Here is a 24381-nt window from a genome sequence, read left to right on the forward strand (position 1 = left end):
TCTTGGTGCTTATTTTGAAGGTGGTTGGGGTGGACTCTATGGATCAATTCAGACCTATCATCCAATGTAACTCTTTCTATAAGATCATTTCCAAAGTGTTGGCTTCAAGGATCATCAAAGTTCTACCCTCTATAATAGCTATCCAAAAATCTAGTATTGTCCTTGGAAGAAAAATACTAAATTCTATTATGGTAGTTCATGAGGTGATCCATTCTTTGGAGGAGGATAAAAGAGAAGGTTTTCTTCTTAAGCTTGATTTTTATAAGGCTTATGATAGTGTGGATTGGACCTTTCTCTTCAATGCTCTCAAGGCCTTTAGGTTTAATTCTAGGGTTATCAAACTTATTAGCCAGTTGGTTACTACTAGCTCCTTGGCTATTCTAGTTAATGGTTCCCCCTTGGCTTTCTTTAAGCCTTTTAGAGGTCTCAAACAAGGAGATCTGATTTCCCCTATTCTTTTCATTATCTTGGCTAAATGTATCAGAAGGCTAATTTTTGCTAATAGAATTTTGGGAGCTCTATCCAATATAAAACCTTCTTCAGGCCCACTAGTTTTTTCCATCAACAATTTGTTGATGATACTATTATGGGAGGAAAACCTATAGTTGGAGAGGCCAAGGCGATGAAAAATATTTTGGGCTATTATTCTATGAGATCGGGGCAACTTATCAACTAGAACAAGAGTTTAGTTTTCTTCATTAATACTCTAGATTTGTATTAGAAGAAGATTGTGTCTATTTTGGGATGTGCTACTGGTTGTCTTCCTTCTAGCTAATTGGGTCTTCCCTTGGGGTTGAGACCCCCAGATTCTCTTTTGAATAATATTTAACATAGATTTAACAAAAAATTTAATGGTTGGAAGGGAGTCACTCTTAGCAAAGTTGGCAAGATACACCTTGCCAAAGCTACACTTCAGAACTTTCCTACCTATGCTTTGAGTCTTTTTGGGATTCCTAGTAAGTTTCCAGATCACATGGAGAAGATCTAGAGGGACTCTCTTTGGTCTGGGTTGGAAAGCAACAAGTGTTTACACCTGGTGGCTTGGGATAATGTGTGTCTTGTAAAATAGTATGGTGGCTTGGGGATTAGGAAATTATACCCTTTCAATAGAGCCCTCCAAGAAAAATAGGTATGGAGATTATTTTCTAGTAGAGGGGAGTGGAGGGACATCATGGAAGACAAATATCTTCGTAGACCTTCTTTTAGAAATTTTCTCTTTTGTGATTCAATTCCTAGAGGCTCTTTTATTTGGAATGGTCTTCTTAGTGCTAGAGATGTTGCTATTAGAAGGGCAAAATGGTGTGTTTGGAGTGGAGAGGAAACTATTTTTTGGTAGGATAATTGGTTGATTCAAGGGCCTCCTATTGCCATCCTTCAATTTGAGAGATGGGCCAACATTTGCATCCAGAGAGTGAGGAGATTTGTTTTTGAGTATAGAAATGACTGGGGCTTGAGGGATTTGACTATTATTTCTATGGATCTGGAACCCCTTATGAGTATTTTGATCTGGGTGGTTGTAAATGAGGATTAGGATAGGATTATTTGGGAGGATTCTTTAAATGGAACCTATTAAGTGGCCTTGAATTACCAAGCTATTATCAAGTAGGATGTGAAGCCAGAATGGGAAAAAACCTGGTACCCTAACGTTACCCCAAAAATCAATATTTTTTTCCCCCTTTTACTCTAGAACAAGATTCTAACTATTAACAACATTTGCAAGAGGGGACATCCTATTCCGAATACATGTGTCCTTCACAAAAACTAGGTTGAGTTGGTAGATCATTTGTTTATCCATTGCTCATTTTCAAGAGTGGTTTGGTCTTTGTTTAGTTAGGATTTTGGGATGAGGTGGTGTGCTCCTAGATCTATTATATACTTTTTAAGGTAGTGGGACAACTCTTGGAAGGGAACTGGTCTCCATACTATAAGAAAATGGGCTTTTCCTCATTTTTCATGGGGTATTTGGAAGGAATGCAATAACAAGATTTTTAGGGATGCATACCTTATAGCTAGAATAGTATTTGAGAAAATTCAAATACCCTATTGGAAAACTATATGTTTATATAAGGAACGAACCCTGTTGTTGGTATAAATGAGAGAACTATGGATTCTCAGACTAAAATAAAGGAGTGTTCTTGGATCTTACCTCCGGAAGGTTGGCATAAGGCCAACTTTGACAAAAAAGCTAAAGGCAACTTGGGAGAGGGGGGATGTGGATATATGATAAGAAATAGTCAAGGGTATGGAATCATGGTGGTCACTTACCCTCTGGGGTTTTGAACAAACCATTATTTTGAGGCCAGTGTTGCCCTCCATACTATGAAGTTGGCTAAAGATGGTGGGGCCAAATGTTTATGGTTGGAGGGGGAGTCTAACAACATAATCAAATGCCTAAGGGGTGATCACCATACTACATGGAGTATAAAGAATATTATTGAGGAAATGAAAAATATTTTTACTTCCTTCAATAAGGCCTTTGTGTCTAATGTGTACCATGAAGGTAATTTGGTTGTCGACTAGATGGTGAATGAGGTTTTAAGAAGGGACAAGTCACAAACATGGACAAGTGGAGAGGTTCTATCGATGGATGCAAAAATTATTATGGATCTAGAAAGGATTCAAGGGAAAATGGGTATCATTAAGGGTAATTATGGTAGTTAATGTAGCTCATATGTTGTATTATGTACTCAGTGATTGGCATGAGCCGATCTAGAGGGTTCATTATTGGAGAATTTACTAGTACATTTATGGGAAACTTTCAGGGTTTTTGGTAATTACTATTACTTTTTCTTTTTCAAGGATAGAGTCAATTACAATTTAGAGGAGGTAAACCAAGTCTTGATTCAAGGCAACTGGAAAACTCGGACATGTTGTTATCCTATTTGTGACAACATGGTTGGATAGAGGCATAGAAGGGAGCTAGAGGGGGAAGCTGAGAAGTGGAAGACACATTCAAAGGTGTGGGAGAAATTGGAGGAAGGAGGCATTTCGACCTTCATTGAAAAGCTTCATGGTTGGGACCTGAAGATCATAGACCTAATGGTGAAGACATGGAGGGAGGGGAAGGTAAATATTGATGGGGTGAAATTTCAAATCAATGAAGAGGTGATTGTTGAGGTGATAAATTCCCCAAACTAGGGCATTCAATTCTATAGGGACAAGAAGATCTCCTTGAATGTGGTTAAGGATTTTTCTAGGGATTTGAAGGAAATGAAGGAGCTTGTGAAGATGAGAGCATATTACAAGCCTTTGTCTATTAAGAAGCTATGGAGGTTTGTCCTTAGGGAAATTATATCCTATATCACACTCGACACCAAGTTTGACAAGATTTGAACCCACCATTTCGTTATCCTTAATCATTTTAGGTATAGAACCAAGATTTTCATGCCCTACTATCTATTTTTACTGGCAAATAAGAGTATAATGGACTATAAGAAGAAATTTTACTCTAACCCGGCATTCCACAAGGGTTTGTTACTCCTTTTATATGAGCATTTTAAAGTTCAAACTCATGTAAGGGTTTTTTCCTAGAAGGTAGTTTCTTCTGATGAAACTGAGAGCTCTTACCTACTATTAGACATCGAGAAGAGTATAGGTATGCATTGAGAAAAAGAAGAGGAGGTGGTGAAAATCATAAAGGATATGGGGAAGAAGAATAAAAATAAGCCATGGAGAGGCTTAGACAAAAGGATAAAATAGGAGGAGGAATCAGAGGAAGAGTATAATGAGAAGGAAGAAGGGATGGACTCTGATAGGGAAGGTAATGTGAGAGAAGTTGGACCTAGAAAGGCTCAGATAGGTAGGAAGGAGGAAAGTTTGATCAAAAGGAAAAGAGGGGGAGATAAGGATGTTGAGAAGACTTAGGGTCTGATGTTTGAGAAAAAAGGAAGGATGAAGAGGGTGTGGTTAAAACTATGATTTCTCTAGATGAGAAGGGGACAAAAAATATTTGGAGGAATTTACATGCAAGTACAACCAAGATGGGGCTGGTTAGAGAACACATTAACTTAGAGGTGATTGAGGGTAGGGATGGGACTATTCAGCTGGAAGAGCTCATTGATCCTGGTCTAGTTATTCTTAGTGACAATGTGCATGAGATCAGTATGAATTTCCTGAATAATGTCAGAAACGGCCTCATGGACAATGTTTGGTCCTTCAAATGGATATTTTATGAAATTGATGGTTAAATGTATAGGATATAGTTTTAGAATAAGCCAGAAGGGGTGGGAGAGAATCTCAAATTTGGCAATCTAGAAGCAAGGGTTTTAGACATTGAAAAAAGGGTGGAAAGGATGGAGACTACTCCTCAAAGCTTGGCTGATTAGATCCTTAACATTATAAAATGCCTAAATGATAACATCATTTAGCTTCATGAGATGATGGAGGAGAATAAAAAGGCTAAGGAGGAAAAGGACATTGATGGGACCAGGGTGATTGAGGAGGAGGAATCTGTTTAGGAGGAGAGCATGAGCAAAAAGAGAAGAGTGGAAAATAGAAAGAAGGTTGAGTTGGCTTCTTAGGATTATATTCACTCAAAGATAGATGAGGTGGACTCTAAGGAAGAGATGGAGTTAAAGAATAAGGAGTTGGCTAAAGGTCATGTTCCCTGATTGGTTGTCTTGGTTTTTTATGCTTTCCTAGATTTTGGCATTTTTTTATGCTTTCATCTATTGGTGAGGCCTGGCCTATTGTTTTTTTTAATGTTTAGTAGCTAGACTTGAAATTCTTAGTTTATTTTGTGTTGTTAACTAGTGGGTTTCAGGAACCCCTATAAAAAAATATGTTTTACTTAATCAATAACAATTGTTCCTAAACATTCATTTTTCTCTGAAACAATTAAAGTAGAAGGAACAATATGACCTATACAAAGATATAAGGTGGCTTCTTTCACATCTTTTTCTACTACAAGGGAACATTTTGAAACATTCTAATTTTTATTATTAAAAGTAACTGCATGACCCTCATCACCGAGCTACCTTGTTGATATTAAATTCCTACTTAGTCTTGGAACATGTTTTACCTCATGTAGTAGCCAATGATTCACATGTGCAACTTAATCTTAACTTTTCCCTTTCCAAAAATTTGACAAGAATTATTATCCCCTAAATAAACAAGCCCAAAATCCCCTTAGATATAATCAATAAAATAACCTCTATGGGGTGTAGTACGAAATGAAGCACCAGAATCAAAAACCCATGAATCATCAACACTTTCTAAAGGTAGAAGAAAATCATCCTCTTCAGATTTTTTACTTACCACAATATTTTTTCTTATGCTCCAATTTTCCATAGTACCAACAATCTCTCAGTCCTTAGGATTGAGACATCTTCCCCTTTGACTTTCCTCTTGAATTCCCACAATTTTGAAAATTACTTTCTCTCTCAATCATTCTACCTCTACTTTGCATGTTCAAAGAACTTCCTAATTTAGATCCACTTGAGGTTTTCCTATGAGTTTCCTCACTTAGAATAAAACCAATCACATCATCATATTTTAGGGTATTAGATCTAGAAACATAATTAGTTATAGCCATTACCAAGCCATTGCAACTTTTAGCCAAAGAACACAAAATCAAGAGAGCCCTAATTTCTTCATCAAATTTGACATTCATAGAGGATAACTGACTAGTAATAGTATTAAACTCATTTAAATGATATGCAATAGATCCATCTTTTTCCATCTTTATATTAAATAAATGCTTCATGAGAAATACCTTATTGAAAGTAAAGTTTTTTTCATACAATTTTGCTAGGGTTTCCATCAGCTCTTCTATTGTCTTTGCTTTTGTAATGTTAAATTCACCAATGGTGCCAAGCATAATTGAGTTCTTCCAAGTTCCTTTCTGTCTAAAATCTCTCAGTCTTCATTTGTCATAGTTTCTTGTTTCTTGGTTTTTCCTTCCAATGGCTTCCATAAATCCTTCTGATAGAGATAGTCCTCCATTTTCATATTCCATACCTAAATGTTTTTCCTTAAACTTGTCAACATTTAGCTTACCCTCATCTTGTATTGCTCCCACTCAACCATGAGACTCCCCCTCAAATATGAGACTTTCCTGTAGAGGATAATTGACAAATAACAACCTTTCTCTAATACCACTTGTTAGGATTAACCATAGATGTACATAATAATTACATGCAAATATAACCAATATTAGAAAATAATAAATCTCACAAAAGAGAACATATGACACAAATATTTAGTGTGGTTTACCCATTCCCTGGGCTACGTCTACCAAACAACGAGTCTTATATTATTACAATCCAGTGATTATATTTTGTAATCTCTTACAACTCAATACCGCTACAAAAATATTTTTTTGCATCTCACATTATGAAAATCCCTACCCCTAAGCTCTTTTTATACAAATATTTTTGTCAATTTAGGGTTAACATTAGTTAGAACATGTCAGCCATTAAATGCTGATAAAATAGTTCACTAAGGAATTATGTAGTATGTACAATACTTCCCTGACCAGTCACCACAAACTAACAATCTCCCACTTGGGGACTAATTTGGGGCCACATTAATAAACACTAGGAGAGATGGATAGAATCCACAAAAGGAGATGTCTCTAATGTCTTTGACCTCTCGAAGTTTAATAATATGCCAACTAGGATGTAATTGGAAGGTGGATTAATAAGGGACACACCCTAATGAGAATTCCTAGGTGTGGATTGGAATCATTTGCCTCCACTACTACAAGGACTAGTAGTTTTATGACCTCCACCATTAGGGAGTCCACCTTCACCTCCTTCTCCTCCACTAGAGGAAAATATTTCTATGCCTCATGCCATTCACTCAATCATATAGTCAAGCACTTGATAGGGGGGATTTTTAATTTTTGCATACTGGTGAGGTTTCTGAGGAGAAGTAGATTTATGAAGAGAGGAAGAAAAAATCACATGTGGAGGGATCACAAACTCCCCTCAAAGAATAATAACCACTCCCTCAATCAAGATGCCTAGAACGAAAAAAAGTCCCTAGTAAGAAGTGATGGGGAAAAGAGGCCAGTCTGTAAGACAACCTCAACTTTAGGACAATACATGTCTCCTATGGGTACTACTTTGGCCCAGCTGAGGTTAGAATTTTTGACATAGAAAAGGAGATACATTGAGTATATAGAGGTTGATGGGTTTGAGGTATTGACAAAGTCAATAAAGACATCAGCACCCACTCTAGATGGTCCAAAATAGATGGCCTTTGTCATGAGGAATTAGAACAATGAATTAATATAACATATAGCTATTCCTCCTCCATATAATCATATCAAAGACATTTCCCCAAAAGACTACCGAATTCAAGAGATAGTACTCAAGAAGGCCACCAAAGATAAGACCAAATTTTTTACCACAATAGACCTAAAATAAGTGTTTCAACACCTAGATGAAGATGTTGATGAGGTTTTGAATTTGAGAAGGTACAATGATCTTCTTTCTATATTTGTAAAGGAGGTAGTTAGTCCATTGGATGCTAACCATCCTAACCTCACTCTAGCAATTTTCCTCAACAAATGAGCTCCGACCTTTAATACCTACAAGTTCATTTTTGGATGCATGCCAAAAGTGGCCTCAGAGTTCTTGTAGGAGTTGATAAAATATAACTCCATAGTTTCCAAGATCACCTACATGCAAAATAACCCATCGAAGGGAAACAAAGAAGGAAGAGGTGGAGCTTGGGAAAAACTCTAAAGAAACATGAGAGAGAGAAATAATGCAAAACAATGAAATTGTATTTACAATGGAATGCAATGTGAGATACAATGAGAGAGCCCAAATATAAAGGCCTCATGGAAGCTTGTAGAAAAATTTGGAAGGTGGTAGAAGATAAGGTTGACAACTAAACACTCTTCCACAAAAAGGTAGAATATGCTAGAAGGGAACAAACTCCCGTGTAGTCAACAACTCACCACTACATGCATTAAATACTAAATATTAAATAAATGCATTAACCTAAGTAAGCTTAAGTAAATAGAATAAATAATTAATAGTTAATTAATTATTTACTCTAACACCCCCTCTTAAGTGCAACTTAGTGGAATGCCTTAAGATCACAAAACTAAGATGAAAATGTAAAATGGGTCTCGACAACAAGGCCATGTTAGGTACCCATGTACAATGCAAAGAAATGAAACCTTTGAAAATGAGGAAAGAGGGAAAACCTCATGGGAAATACCCTCCCACAAAAAGAGGTAAGAACCTAGTGAAGAATTGAAAAAGCCTCCAACTAGGAGAATGTCCCCTAAAATAGGAACAATGAGTGATCATGAAGAGCATCACTAAAGCATGAAAAAGCCACAATATCTGCCATCTAAAAGAAAACTGCTGATCTAAAGAACCTTCATGGAAGAAGAAGGCACAAATTGAGTGTGTCTATATGGTAGATGATCCATCTCACCGAAATGCATAGGTAGCCAGCCACTACAATCTCCTCGTATATAGGATTAACCACTGAATACATAATTCACACTATCAAATCATTGAACCACAAATTCATTACAACAACAACATAACCCCCCCTTAATAAAGATGGGGTGAGATGATAGGCAACTGAGAAGGTGGTCCAAAATCGCTTGCAGAAAAACCAAGAATGACGAGAGAGGAAGAGCTAAAAACACCTATAAAGACACGGTCACAACAACACTGCATGGGGCTAATTTCATGGAAGGGACACTCACTTGACAAAGGGAGAAGGCCTAAAATAGAAAACAACTATCCCCCCATGGTGCTTTATAAAAATAGTGCATGTACAACTGTCTTAAAAAACAATGTTCATGAACCCAAATGAGAAAGTGGCACTTTATCTCAGTGCATTTACAAAAGAGCTTACAAATAATGTCTACAATGATCAAAACAAAGAAAAAAGCTGGCATAAAAGATAGGACAGCCTAACCATGGTAAGAAAATGATCCTTAGACCTAAAACACCCAAGATATCCACCATAGAGAAAAAACACCAAAAATATGATAGAAAGAGCATGGGCTAGAATCTGAGGAAAAAGAGTATATTTCTAAAAAGGTGACAAAACCAGCTTTCCAAAAATATAACATTTTCAAAAACTGACATGGGATGCAAAAGATATGCATGCTAGAGTCAAAAATAGAAATTTGGACTTTAACTAAAAAATGGGTAAGTAAATTGTATCAAAACCTAAAAATACCTACACCAATGTCTCCGTCTCAGAGCTAGCTTTTTGTTGCTTCTTTTGGATCGGAAAAATACCTCTGTATTCTCAAGTTATGGCCAAAAAACCACAAGTAGGTCAAAAATGACCTTGGAGAGGTGTAAGGGGCTGATGATGCAATGATGTCGTGCTGATATCAATAGAACACATGCCTAGATTTGACGGCCTACAATCTATCAAGGCAAAAAAAGATGCCACATGGCAGCCATGTGGTAGTGCCACATGGACACCACATGGTAAAATGGTGATGTCAATTGGGTGACGTGGCAGTGTCCATGTGGTAAAGTGCCACATGTCACCTGCTGACTGGTGGCTGCTGTGCTAATAATATAGTAGAAAACATGTTGGCAAGTGACACAACATCCATGTGAGCAGATAGGCCTGAGAGTTGGTGTCACAACCTAGGTGGAGCGGCAAAAACTGGTGGTAGGCACTACAGTTGCAGAGCTGAGGTAGAGGAATCTACGGAGCACCACTAGAGGAGTTGAGCGATGGGAGGGAAGCTCTGCCAGCAATGGAGGGGCACAGGCGAAGCATGGGAAGTCCCATGGTGGCCAATGGGTGGTCCCATGGTGGTGCGCCCAAATTTTTTTTTCTTAAATTTTTTAAATGACAAATCGTCCATACAATCCGTACAGCAAGGCCTAAAACAAAATTTTTTTGTCTCCCAGAGCTTTGTCTCCAAAATCAACAAGTTTTATATGAATCTTGCCTATAAACAGTCTTCTAAATCCAATAGTAGCATCCGTTTGGGACCAAAGTGCTCCGAAAAAATCCTCTTGCCCCAAATTGAAGAAAAATGTACAAACAAACTAGGTTTTGAGTCTCTGAATCATAGCTTCAAAAATCCTTCAATGAAGTAGCAGTAGGAAGGCTCTAATACCATGTAGGAGTTGATGAAATCCAACTTTGTAGTCACCAAGATCACCTACATGCAAAATAACCTATCAAAGGGAAACCAAGTAGGAAGAGGTGCTTGGAAAAAACCCTAAACGAACATGAGAGAGAAATAATGAAAAACAATGAAATTGTATTTACAATGGAATGCAATGTGAGATACAATGAGAGAGCTTAAATATAAAGGCCTCATGGAAGCTTGTAGAACAAGTTGGAAGGTGGTAGAAGATAAGGTTGACAACCAAGCACTCTTCCACAAAAAGGTGAAATATGCTAGAAGTGAACAAACTCCCATGTTGTCAACAACTCATCACTACATGCATTGAATACTAAATATTAAATAAATAAATTAACCTAAGTAAGCTTAAGTAAATAGAATAAATAATTAATAATTAGTTAATTATTTACTCTAACAGTTTTGAGGATAAAGGTGTGCAAATAATCAAAGGTAATTTGAACCTTTTGCATGACATCTAAAAGAACTCCAACATGTTGGTCACAGTGTTAAATCAAGATTTTTGGCTTATAGATGAGGTAAATACTTGGACCATGATTTGGAAGTATTCAAAAACATCAAGATTCAAAGGTATCGAGTGCTTGTAGTTGTATATACATTACATGAGCTAGATAAAATATATGACTAGATTGAGAAGGTGTCAAAAGGTAATTAAGTTATGATAGGATTGTATGAAGAATTATGTGATATGAAAAATAAGGCTTTAGAGAATTTTTGGACGTAGATAAGTACTACAGTGTTACCAACTTGGAGATTTTTGAAACATGTCTCAAGGACACATTTATGCTCAATTGAAATACTGGTGCAATGGTTTAGAGAATTTTAAAAAATATCCTATGACGATCATATTTTATGAATATTTAAAATTTGACTAAGATAGACTCCAAGTTGGAAGATTTTGTGGAGAAGAGATTAGAGATTGATAATTACAAGTAGGTAGTGCATGCTAGGTATGATTCCTTGGAAGTTACGGATACTCAAGAGATAAGCACCATTATCCAAAAATTCAAAGAAGCACATTGAGACATCATTTTGCTACAAGGGACATAGAACCTAGATGCTTGAAATTAAGATTTTGACACTTAGAAAATTTCTACTAGTTTTGGTCTTGCAACCCAGAGGTGCACAAAACTCAAAGGTACACTTTTCATAAGGTGTGCAAAACAAAAAGGTGCACTTTCCACAAGTTACTCCAAACCATAAGGTGTTCCAAGACTATAGGTACGCCAACTTCAAAGGTGTGCAAACAATTTTGATTAGTTGTGGTGGCGCTAATAGTTAACTACCACTTCTATTTAGTTTACCATTTTATGTACCAAAAATACATTTTGGTGGTAGTTCAACTGATAGAGATACATAGTGGAGCTTGAGTTTGCATGTAAAGAAGTACTAGAGATTCCTAGATGTCCACATAATTCTCTCTTTTTGTCTTCTTCTTAAGGAGTTTTTGAGTCATGTAAAGGTCCATGAACTACGTAATTAATAAATTAAAGAGCACAAGCCTACTTAGCACCTAGTTAGGACTCTCTTTGCATATAATTTTCTTCAAATTGGTAATTTGATCATACTTGTTGAAAGGAAAAATCCCTAGATCAAAAAATTGCATCAAGGATGGGGTTCTTATAAATAGATGAAATAATATGTATTTAAGGACAATATTTTGATGCAATAAATTATGCTATTGGTGCTCTCATTCTATGTTTAGTGTTTCTTTTTGGAGTATACATTTATTTTGTGAATTTTATGTTCATGAATAGAAATGTAGCCAATGGTTCAATTTATTTTTAATTCTTATGAAATATGTTAGTTCTAGTTTTTTTCATATGCTAACAAATTCCTTCTGTTGTGATGAATTGGAGAAAGGATCACTTTGAGGTTTGGCAAGGTGATTTGTCGCATGTGTGTGCAATTTTTGTGGCTGCATGATTAGATGAATTGTGAAACATCGTACAGTTTCCATTGTTCCCTTTTATGATTGCATCAGTGGATTTAAGGAAGCATTTCTCTTAATTTTATGTGTTTCCTACTTAGTCCTTTTGAAGATTTAATTTGCAAAAGCATTGTTACTTTGACTTATGTCCATTAGGAATTTCATTTTCAGCAATTTTCTTTAAATTTTTTGTTACCCTAACTCTGTATTTTCTTTTGAACACTTGGTTAGAGTAGGAATTCATAGTAGTTGTATTGTTAGAATTTTCATTCATCTCTTAAAATCAGAAAATACCAAAAAAAAAAAAAATCAGCTATGGATTGCATTCTTTCATAAGCTGTCCAAATTAAAGTATCAACAAAGGTCTCCTAGTGAATATTCACATTTATCTTCAATTGAGCTACCTAATAGGTTGAAAAAAAACCATCTATAACCTTGGAGCTGGCCAATTTCATCAAGTTTTCATGACATAAATTCATAAGACTTTTTATATTTTGCATCGTGCAAAATAACCGCTCAATATTACCAAGATTGAGAAAACCTGATAAAGTTATCTGCAAATAATGCAAAAAGGGGAAAATGACAAAGTCTTGTTTCAAGAGAAATTTCTATTATTTTGATTTTTTTTGGTGTTGGTTCATATGAATTTATGTGGTCCTATTTGAGTGAAAAATTATTATGGTGACAAGTGCTTTATTTCGATGCAAGAGCATCCTAGGTTGCCTTGTTATTCTGCTCATTTTGTTCATTCTACTTTTTAGTGTCGCCAAGTTATTTAGTGTTCCTATCAAGTTGATCAATTTTAGCTAAATTATTCAGTATTGGCTAAGTGCTTTGATGGCCAAGTGTTCCTTCATGCACCAAGTTAACCTGATGTTTGTTGATGATCACTTCTTAGTGTGAGATGAATTAATTATTTAATTTGGGTCATGAATTTAATGTAATGATCTTATCTTTGGATGTGTGAATATTGTTTTAAGGTAAGCCTTATACTATGTAATAATCTAGAATCTTCTATAAGTCATTTTGGCAAGCATATATAGGGGTTTTTAGGTTAGGTTATGCATGAATAGAGGGAGAGTACAAAGTGTAGAGAGATAGAATTTTGTGAATCTTTTTGGCCATAACCTAGAAGGCCTCACAGTTAGGCATGTATGATGATAATTTGATAAATTAATAAATCAATTTTTGTTTCTTCTCTCCTTGGTTTTTTTCTTCGTGTGTTTTCTTCCATTGTGTTTACTCAACAAGGTGTTCAAAAAGTTAGGTGTGCCTTTGTCCCTAGCTTTTCATCCCTCCTTATGTCATATTCTTTTGTAGATGTTTTACCTAGAATGATGATTGTGATTTTTCTTAAAGCAAAATTTGATGCCTTTCAAATGTTTAAGTATGATTTGGTTTGAGTTGAAAAGGAAATATGAAAGATTCTGAAGTACTTGAGATAAGATAGAGGACGTGAATTCATATCATATGAGTTCAATATATTTTGTAATGACAAAGGAACCAAGAGACCAATGAGTGCACCAATGATTCCATGATAGAATGGGATAGCTAAAAGAAGAAATAGATCAGTCATGGACTATGCAAAAAAATTAATGATGGAAAAGAATGTTTCTTAGAAATATTAGAGAGAAATTGTAATTATTGTTGTTTATTCACTAAACCAAGTTCAAGTTAAGAAAGGTATAAAAAAAACACATTTTAAACTTTGTTATGGCTATGCACCTAACATTAATCATTTCAAAGCTTTTGAAACTAGGTGTTATATATTGAAAGATGGAAGGAAAGGAAAACTTGATGCAAGAGTGATGAAGGTATATTCTTAGGATATTCCACTAAGAGCAAGGCATACAAGTGTTTGAATACTAACACCAACAAAATTGTAGAAATTGAAAATATTAGAGTTGATGAATCTATAGAAAAGAATGAAAGAACCTAAAAATTATAGAATTTTTGTCTATATCTATGAAGAAGAACCAAGTACATTACCTAAACAAAAGGAGGAGGTTGACAAACAATTGAAATAGGTCTCTATGTGTTGAAAGGAGTCATAGGTTATCCTACGACACCTTTCATTCCATATGGACAACTAAAATAGGTCCCTCAAGATCCTAGAGGAATCTTTTCAACCCATATGAACAATTGAAATAGGTACCTAGGGATCTTATGACCCCTAGGGACATATGCCATCATGAAATGTGATGAAAGGGATTATAAGTTGTCCTATGACCCCTTTTGATCCATATGAATGACTAAAATAGGTTCCTAGGGGTCCTACGACCCCTAGGGACATATTTCATAATCAAAAGGGGTAATACATTATCCTATGACCTCTTTTAACACATATTAACAATTGAAATGAGTCCCTAGGAGTCTTAGGACCCCTATAGAGATATGTAATCATGAAATATGTTGAAAAGGGTCATACATTATCCTATGACCCTGTTCGACCCATTTGATTGATTTAAATGTATTCATGTTAGTCATAGGAATGTTAGGGACATATGTCAAAATGAAATGTGTTGAAAGTGGTCATAGGTTATCCTATTACCCATCTCAACCCATATGAATGATTGACTTAGGTCTCTAGGGTTTCTACGACTGCTACAGACATATGTCTTGATAAAATGTGTTGACAATGATCATAGATTGTCCTATGACCCCCATATGAACCATTGAAATTTTTCCCTAGGGGTCCTAGGGCCCCTAGGGTCAGTTTTCATCATAAAATGTGTTGAAGGGGGTTACAGGTTATACTATTACCCCTTTGAAGCCATATAAATGATTGAGATAGGTCCCTATGGGTCCTAGGGCCCTTAGGTACATATGTCATCATGAAATATGTCGAAAGGTGTCATACATTTTTCTATGCCACCTTTTGAGCCATGTTAACTATTGAAATAGGACCCCTAGTGTTAAGATTAAACCACAAATAGAAATAACAATTACATGCAAATCAAAACAATATCATAAAATAACAGATCAAACAAAAAAGAATACAAGACACCAAGATTTAATGTGGTTCACTCAACCCTTGGGCTACATCCACCAAACGATAAGTCTGATATTATTATGATCTAGTGATTACAACCTGATTACAATTTGTAATCCGTTATTGCTCAATACTGCTACAAGAACCAATTTTTGCATCACCACAATGAAAAAAATCCCTAACCCTAATACCTTTTATACAAGTAGTTTTACCACTTTAGGGTTATAATTAATAATTACATGTCAAGCCAAAATCTTGATAAAATAGGGCCCAAAATTTATGAAGTATGTACAATACTTTCTTGATTAGTCACCACAAATTAACAATCTCCCATTTGGGGACTAATCAGGCTCCACACTAAACACCAATCTCCCACTTGGAGACTGATCTTGTAGCTATGCGACTACTCCATGGGGCTCCCACTAGATCAAACCATCCTGGACTCTGTTGTTCTTTTATTCATGTTCAATCTAAAAGACCAAACAAAGATAAAGAGGAATTTAGCTTCTCCATTGTCACTACCTTTGTAAACATATATATTGGATTGTCATATGTATTTATCTTTTCCAAATTTAATGGTCCATCATCCAAAATTGACCAAATAAAATGGTAGTACAACTGTATGTGTTTGGTCTTTGAATGCAGAGCTAAATTCTTCCAAGAAGAACCGTAGCCATATCATCTCCTTGGCTACATCTGTAGTAGCAACGTACTCTACCTCTATATTGGATAAATCATTAACCTTTTGTAAACTAGAAACTCAGCTCATAGTTTCCCCACCAATAGTGAATACATAACTTGAAAAATAGTAGTAGAGCCCCCAAAGTGTAAACACTTATTGGATGTTCCTCTCAAATATCTGAGAATCCATTTAACTACATTCCAATGCTCAATTCTTGGATGACTCATATACTTGCTTATGAGTCCCACTACATGTGCAATATCTAGCCTTGTACATACCATAGCATACATCAAGCTTCCTATAACTGAATCATAGGGTACCTTTGACATCCTATCCTCCTCTTCTTGTGTCTTGGGACACATCTCCTTAGTCAACTTCAAATGACTTGGTAAAGTTGTGCTAACAACTTTAGCATTCTCCATAGAGAAATGTTGCAACACCTTCTCAACATAATTAGTCTGAGATAGCATCAATTTCTTGTTCTTCCTATCTCTACAAATCTTCATAGCAAGGATTTTTTTTAATACCCCCAAATCCTTCATAGCAAATGCATGTGTTAACTGGCATTTTAGCCCCTTAATGTGATCCATGTTAGACATAGCTACAAGCATATCATCAACATATAAACATAAAATAATGTAGATGTCATCATCTAATCTCTTAAAATAAATGAAATACTCTAAATGACACTTGCTATTATCCATTCTCATGCATAAATCTATCAAATTTTAGATACCATTGTTGAGGTGCTTGCCTCAATCCATATAAACTTTTCTTCAATTTGCACACTAAGTTCTCCTTACCTTTGACCTCAAATACCTATGGCTAAGCCATATATATCTCTTCATCCTAATCACCATGAAAGAAGGTTGTTTTAACATCAAGCTACTCTAAATACAAATCTTAAGTAGCCACAATACTTAAAAAAATATTGATAGAAGTCATTTTAACAACAGGAGAAAATATCTCATCAAAATCAATGCCTTTTTTTATAAAAATCCTTTTACAACTAACTTGGCTCTAAATCTTTTCTTACAACTAAAGGTTTTGAGAAAAGAATAAGTCACCTTCTTACCAGTCCATGCTTCCTCTGGAATACCACAACCCAAAGGAGTAGAGTATCCTCTATTAATCAAATATACAATAGTATTGACAGCCTTCACCCACATGTGTAAGGGAAACCCAACATGCAACCTCATGCTCCTTGCACAATCTATTATAGTCTTGCCTATCCATTCAGCCAATCCATTTTCTTGTGGATTCTTTGGAATAGTTTTCTATCTATGAATACCTTTATTGGAGCAATAATCTTCAAATTCATGATTGCAATACTCACCACCATTATCATGTTTGAGACATTTTAATTTCTTACCAGTCTCATTTTCAAACAAGAATTTCCATTTCTTAAGAGTTTGAAATATATTAGATTCCTATCTATGGAAATAAACCCATAATTTTCTAGTTACATCATCAATGAATATAACATAATAATGAGAGCCACCAAGGAAAGATACCTAAGCTGATCACCATACATCTATACACACAAGCTCTAATTTCTCCCTTTATTTTCCTTCCCAGTCTTCACAAAACTCACTCTCTTTTATTTTCCATACACACAACTTTCACTAAAATCTATATTAACACATTCTAGACCTGGTAAAACATTCTTTGAATGAAGTACTTTCATACCATTCTCACTCAGGTGCCCAAGTATGTTGTGTCACAACACTGTATCAAAATATACTACAACAACTATTCTTGAACATTCATTTTTCTCTGAGACAATTAAACTAGAAGGAGCAATATGACCTGTATAAAGTTATAAGGTGCCTACTTTCACACCTTTTACTACTATAGGGGAACCTTTTGAAACCTTCCAATTTTTATCATTAAAAGTAACTACATAACCATCATCACCAAGTTGCCCTACTGAAATTAAATGCCTACTCAACCTTGGACTATGTCTTACCTCATGTAGTAGCCAATGATTCTCATAATGCAACTTAATCTTGACCTTTCCCTTTCGAACAATTTGGTAGGTTTCATTATCCCCCTAAATAAACAAGCCCAAAATCCACTTAGACATAATCAATGAAATAACCTCTATGAGGTGAAGCATGAAATGAAGCACCAAAATCTAAAACCCATGAATCGTCAACACTTTCTAAAGACATAAGCAAATCATCCTCTTTGGATTTGTTACTTACCACATTTTCCTCCTTGTCTCCATCTGGTTTATCTACTTGATTTTTCTTTTGAGTCCAAAAATCTTTATTTTGATGCCCTAGTTTCCCATAGTACCAATAGTCATTCGATCCTCTTGATTGAGACCTCCTCCCTTTTGACTTTACTCTTTATTTCCTATGATTTCTAGAATTACTTCCTCTCTCAGTCATTCTACCTCGACTTTGTGCATTCAATGCACTTCTTAATGTAGATCCACCTGAGGATATCATACAAGTTTCCTCACTCAAAATAGAACCAATCACATCATCATATTTTAGGATACTAGATCCAGGAACATAATTACTCACAACCATTACAAAGCCATTCTAGCTTTCAAGCAAAGAACACAAAATCAAGAGAGGCCTAATTTCTTCATCAAAATTGGTACCCATAGAAGATAATTGACTAGTAATTGTATTAAACTCATTTAAATGATCTACAACACATCCAACTTCTATCATTTTCATATTAAAAAATTGCTTCATGAGAAATACCTTGTTTGAAGTAGAGGGCTTGTCATATAGTTTCTCTAGGGTTTGATCCAAATCTTCTATTGTCTTTGCTTTTGTAATATTAAATTCCATTGATGGTGCCATGCATAATCAAATACTTCAAAGTTCCTTTCCATCTAAAAGATCCCTGTCGTCATTTGACATAGATCCCCGATTCTTGGTTTTTCCTTCCAACGACTTCCATAAATCCTTCTAATAAAGATAGTCTTCCATTTGCATCTTCCATAAGTGAAATTTTTTCACAGTAAACTTGTCAACCCTCATCTTACCCTCATCTACCATCGCTCCCACTCAACCATGAGACTTTCCTATAGAGGATAATAGAAAAACAACCTTGCTCTAATACTACTTGTTAGGATTACACCACGGACAAAAATAACAATTACATGCAAATCTAAACAATATCAAAAAATAATAGATCACACAAAAAAGAACACAAGATACCAAGATTTAATGTGGTTCACCTAATCCCTAGGCTACATCCACCAAATAGAAAGTCTAATATTATTATGATCTAGTGATTACAACCTGAATACAATTTGTAATCCCTTACAACTCAATACTGCTGCAAGAATGAATTTTCACATCACCACAATGAAAAAAATCCTTAACCCTAAGCCCTTTTATACAAGTATTTTTAGAAGTTTTGGGTTATAATTAATAATTACATGTCGGCCCAAAATCTCGATAAAATAGGGCCCAATATTTTTTAAAGAATTTATGAAGTATATACAGCATTTTCTTGATCAGTCACCATAAACTAACACCTACAATATGTTTCATCATAAAGTATGCTAAAAGGGGTCATAGGTTAATTCATGGCCCCTTTTGACCCATATGAATAAATGAAATAGGTCCTAGAGATCCTAAGACTGCTACAAACATATGTCTTCATTAAATGTGTCAAAAATGGTCATAGATTGTCCTATGACCCCCATATGAACCATTGAAATAGGTCCCTAGGGTCATTTGTCATCATAAAATGTATTGAAGGGGGTTATAGGTTATGTTATTACCCCTTTGAATCCATATAAATGATTTAAATAGGTCCCTATGGGTCTTAGGGCCCTGTAGATATGTCGTCATGAAATATGTTGAAAGGGATCATACATTTTTCTATGCCACCTTTTGAGCCATGTTAGCTATTGAAATAGGACCCCTAGGATATATTTCATCATAAAGTATGTTGAAAGGGGTCATAGGTTAAGGCACGACCCCTTTCAACCCATATGAATAAATTAAATAGCTACCTATGGGTCCTAGGACTCATAGGGACATATGTCATCATTATATGCGTCTAAAGATATCATAGGTTATCTTATGACCCCTTTTGATCCATATGAACAACTCAAATAGGTCCCTAGGGGTAATAGGACTCTTAAGGACATATGTCATCATTAAATGTGTCAAAAAGGGTCATAAGTTATCTATTGACCCCTTTTAACTGATACAAATGATTAAAATAAGTCCCTATGGGGCCTATTATTGCAAGGGAGTATGTCATCACAAAATATGTTGAAAGTGATCATAGGTTATCCTATGACCCCGTAAAAGTTATATGAATGATTTAAATAGGTCTCTATGGTCCTAGGACTTTTAAGGACATATGTCATCATGAAATGTGTTAAAATAGGTCATAGGTTATCCTATGACCCCTTTCGACCCATATCAATAATTCAAATTGATCCCTATATATCATAGGACCCCTACGAACATATGGCATTATCAAATGTGTCAAAAGGTGTCATAGGTTATCCTATGACTCCTTTTGACCCATTTGATTAATTGAAATAGGTTTTTGTGGATCCTATGACACTGAGTGACATATGTCAGTATGAAATGTGTTGAAAAAGGTCATGTGTTATCCTATGACTCCTTTTGGCCTATATGAATGATTGAAATAGTTTCCTAAGGTTCTTAGGAACCCTAGGGATATATGCCATCATCAAATGTGTCAAAAAGGGTCATAGGTTATCCTACCCATATGAACCATTCAAAGAGGCCCTCAGGGGTCCTAGGATCCCTAGCAACATATTTCATCATAAAATGTGTCAAAAGAGGTCATATGTTGTTCTATGACACCTTTCGAGCCATATGAACAATTGAAATAGGACCCATGGGACATACAATATCATGAAGTATGTTGAAAAGGGTCATAGGTTAATGTGTGACCCATTTTTATCCATATAAGAAAATTAAATGGTTCCATATGGGTCTTGGGATGTGAAAAGACATATGTAATCATTATATGTGTTGAAATGGGTCATATGCTATTCTAAAACCCCTTTCAAGCCATATGAACAATTAAAATAAGACCTTAGGGATAATAGGTCTCCTAAGGACATATATCATCATGAAATAGTTGAAAGGAGTCATAAGTTATCCTTTGACCCCTTGTGACTTATATGAAAGATTAAAATATGTTCTTAGAGGTCATAAGACTACAAGGGACATATGTCATCATGAAATGTGTCAAAAGGAGTCATAGGTTATCCTATGACCCCTTTCAACCCTTATGAACAATTGAAATAGGTTCTTAGGATTCCTAGGACCCTTAGGGACATATGTCATTATGAAATATGTTAAAAGGGGTCATAAGTTATGCTATGAACCCTTTCAACCCATATAAATAATTAAAATAGCTCATTATGGGTGCTAGGATTTCTAGGGAACTATGTCATCATGAAATGTGTTGAAAGGAGACTCTTTTTGAGCCATATGAAAGACTAAAATTGGTCTCTAAGGGTCCTAGGATCCCTACCAATATATGTCATCATGAAATGTGTCAAAAGGGGTCAAAGGTTATCCTATGACCCCTTTTGATCCATATAAATAATTAAAATTGGTCCCTAGTGATCCTAGAAACCCTAGAGAAATATGTCATCATGAAATCTGTCAAAAATGGTCATAGATTATCCTATGACCCATTTCGACATATATCATTGATTGAAATAGGTTCTTGTGGGTCCTAGGAGGCCTAGGGATATATTTCATCGTGAAATGTGTTGAAATGGATGAAAGGTTTTCCTATGACCCCTTTTGACTCATATCAATGATTTAGATAGGTCTTTAAGGTTCCTAGGATCCCTGGGGACACACGTCATTATAAAAATGTATCAAAAAGGGTCATAGGGTATGTTATAACCATTTTCAACCCATATACACCATTCAAATAGGTCCCTAGGGCCCTTAGGAGATTATGTCATCTTGAAATTTGTCAAAAGGGGTCATAGGTTTTTTTATGACTCCTTTCAAGTCCTATGAATGATTAAAATATGTCCCTAGTGGTCCTATTACCCTTAGGGACATACTTTGTTATGAAATTTGTTGAAAGGGGTCATACATTGTTCTATGACACTTTTTGAGCCATGTGAAAAATTGAAATAGGACCCCCATGACATATGTCATCATGAAGTATGCCAAAAGGGGTCAAAAGGTTAACATATGACCCATTTTTACCCATATGAACATGTGAAATAGGTCCCTAGGTGTCCTAAGACCCATAGGGACATATGTCATCATTATATGTTATCCTATGACCCCTTTTGATCCATATGAACAACTGAAATAGGTCCTTAAGGCTAATAGGACCCCTAAGGACATATGTCATCATAAAATGTGTTGAAAAGGGTCATAAGTTATCCTTTGACCACTTATGACTGATATGAATGATTGAAATAGCTCCCTAGGGGTCCTAAGACCCTAAGGGACATATGTCATCATGAAATGTGTTGAAAGGAGTCATAGGCTATCGTATGACCCATTTCAACCCATATGAATGATTGAAATAGGTTCTTAAGGATCCTAGGACCCTAAGGACATGTCATCATGAAATATGTCAAAAAAGGTCATAGGTTATCCTATGACCCCTTTCAACCCACATAAATAATAGAAATAGGTCACTATGGGTCCTAAGACACCTAGGAAAATATGTCATCATGACATGTGTCGATAGGGGTCATAGGATAACCTATCACCCCTTTCGAGCAATATGGAAAATTGAAATAGGTTTCTAAGGGTCCTAGACCACCTAAGGACATATGTTATCATAAAATGTGTCAAAATTGGTCATAGGTTTGACCCATATGAACAATTAAAATTGTTCCCTAGGGATCCTAGGACCCCTACAAACATATGACATCATGAAATGTGTAAAAATGGGTCATAGGTTATGGTACGACTCCTGTTGACCCATATCATTTTGTGGGTCCTACAACTAGGGACATATGTCGTCATGAAATGTGTCGAAAGGGGTCATAAGTTGTCATATGACCTCTTTTAACCCATATGAATGATTGAAATAGGTCCGTAGGGTTCCTAGGAGCCCTAGGGACATATGTAATCATAAAATGTGTCGAAAAGTATCATAGGTTGTCTTATGATCCATTTTAACCCATTTGAACCATTCAAATAGGTCCCTAGGGGTCCTAAAACCCCTAGAGACATATGTCTTCATGAAATGTGTTGAAAGGGGTCACAGGTTGTTCTATGACCACTTTCAAGCCATATGAAGAATTGAAATAGGATTGATGGGATATATGATATCATGAATTATTTTGAAAAGTGTCATAGGTTAATGTATGACCCCTTTCAATCTATATAAAAAAATGAAATAGGTCCCTAGGGGTCCTAGAATGCAAAGGGACACATGTAATCATTGTATGTATTGAAAGGGGTCATAGATTATTCTCTAACCCATTCCAAGGCATATAAACAAGTGAAATAGGTCATTAGAGGTAATAGGACCCCTGAGGACATATGTCATCATGAAATGTGTCCAAAGGGGTCATAATTTATCATTTGACCCCTTATAACTGATACAAATGATTGAAATAAGTCCTTGGGGTTCTTAGGACCCCAAGGGACATATGTGATCATAAAATATGTTGAAAAGAGTCATGAGTTATCCTATGACCCCTTTCATCCCAAATGAATGATCGAAATAGGTTCCAAGGGGTCCTAAGACCCTTAGGGACATATGTCATCATGAAATATGTAAAAAGGGGTCACATATTATGCTATGACACCACTCAACCCATATAAATAATTAAAATAGGTCCTTATGGGTCCTACGATTGCTAGAGACATATGTCATCATGAAATGTGTCAAAAGGGTTCATAGGTCTCTATGAAAGATTAAAATAGGCCTCTAGGGGTCCTAGGACCCCTAGGGTCATATGAAAGATTGAAATAGGCCTTTAGGGGTCCTAGGACCCCTAGGGACATATGTCATCAAGAAATGTGTCGAAAGGGGTCATATGTTATCTTATGATCCCTTTTGACCCATATGAATAATTAAAATTAGTCCCTAGGGATTCTAGGACCCCTACAGATATATGTCATCATGAAATGTGTCAAAAGGGGTCATGGGTTATCCTATGACCCATTTCAACTCTTATGATTGATTGAAACACGTTCTTGTGGGTCATAAGAAGCCTAGGGACATATATCATCATGAAATGTGTTGAAAGGGGTGATGGGTTGTCATATGATTCCTTTCAACCCATATGAACAATTGAAATAAGTCCTTAGGGTTCCTAGGAACCCTAGGGATATATTACATCATCAAATCTACTAAAAGAGGTAATAGGTTATCCTATGACCCTTTTCAATTGATAAAAACCATTCAAATAGGTTCCTAGGGGTCCATATACCCTTAAGGACATATGTCATCTTTAAATAAGTCAAAAGGAGTAATGACTCCTTTCAAGCCATATAAATGATTAAAATAGGTCCCTAGAGGTCCTACTGCCCTTCGGGACATACATCATCATGAAATGTGTCAAATGGGATCATAGGTTGTTCTATACCACCTTTCAATCAATTTTAACAATTTTATTATGACCTAATGGACATATGTCATCACGAAGTAATTTGAACGGGGTCATAGGTTAACCTATGACCCCTTTTAACCCAAATGAACAATTGAAATAGGCCACTAGG

Source organism: Cupressus sempervirens, chromosome 7, assembly GCF_028749045.1.
Source record: "Cupressus sempervirens isolate cs-2001-9-10 chromosome 7, ASM2874904v1, whole genome shotgun sequence".
In the NCBI taxonomy this organism is placed as follows: Eukaryota; Viridiplantae; Streptophyta; class Pinopsida; order Cupressales; family Cupressaceae; genus Cupressus; species Cupressus sempervirens.